Source organism: Myotis brandtii, unplaced genomic scaffold (genome assembly GCF_000412655.1).
Source record: "Myotis brandtii unplaced genomic scaffold, ASM41265v1 scaffold1077, whole genome shotgun sequence".
In the NCBI taxonomy this organism is placed as follows: Eukaryota; Metazoa; Chordata; class Mammalia; order Chiroptera; family Vespertilionidae; genus Myotis; species Myotis brandtii.
Window position 1 is genome coordinate 420,707 of NW_005353666.1, and position 722 is coordinate 421,428.

Consider the following 722-nt stretch of genomic DNA (forward strand, 5'->3'; position numbering starts at 1 on the left):
CTCTTCCCGGTAAGACCCGTTAAGACTTTTTCACGGTCTCAAACGGTCTCATTGTCATTTAGTTTTCGGAGAAGAATTCTGAGTTCTGAGGGAGACGGAAACGAGGCGTAGGTTCACAGTTGGAGGAGGTGGCGACGTGGTCCAGCCGCCGCGTCTCACGCCCGGTCTGTACTCACTGCCCGGTCTGTACTCACGGGGGACTGAGGCTCGGCCGTTCTGGCCTCGGCCTGGGCACCTGCGTCACCTCCCGACGTGGTTTCATGGCCGTACCTGCCGGGGCCGGGCGCCTGCGAGTGTTTCCGCTGCAGAAGGAGAAGGTGGTTGCTCTGGGGGAGCCGCGGGGAAGGAATTAGGGGGAAACAACTCTGAGAACCCGAGACCCCGACCGCATACGCCCCGTCGCCGCGGAGTGGCTCCCAAGGCCGGTCACTGATGAAAGGCGAGGAGCCAGTCCATGCCAAGTGCCAGGGTGGCCGGAGGCAGGGGCGAGGGGGCCCCGGAGCGCAGCCTTGGGTCTCGCACAGACAGGGATGCCGCGCTCCGAACGTCACTCCTGCTGTGAGGGCGGAGACAGACTCTTAGGAGGCGGCAGCTCTCGGGCCTCCTGGCCGAGCCGCTGGGATCCTCTGATGCGGGAGGCGGGCGGTGCCCGCAGGTGTGCTTGTCTCCATTCGCGAGATGAGACCCTCGCCCCCAGGTGGCACGTGGCAGAGACAGACAGA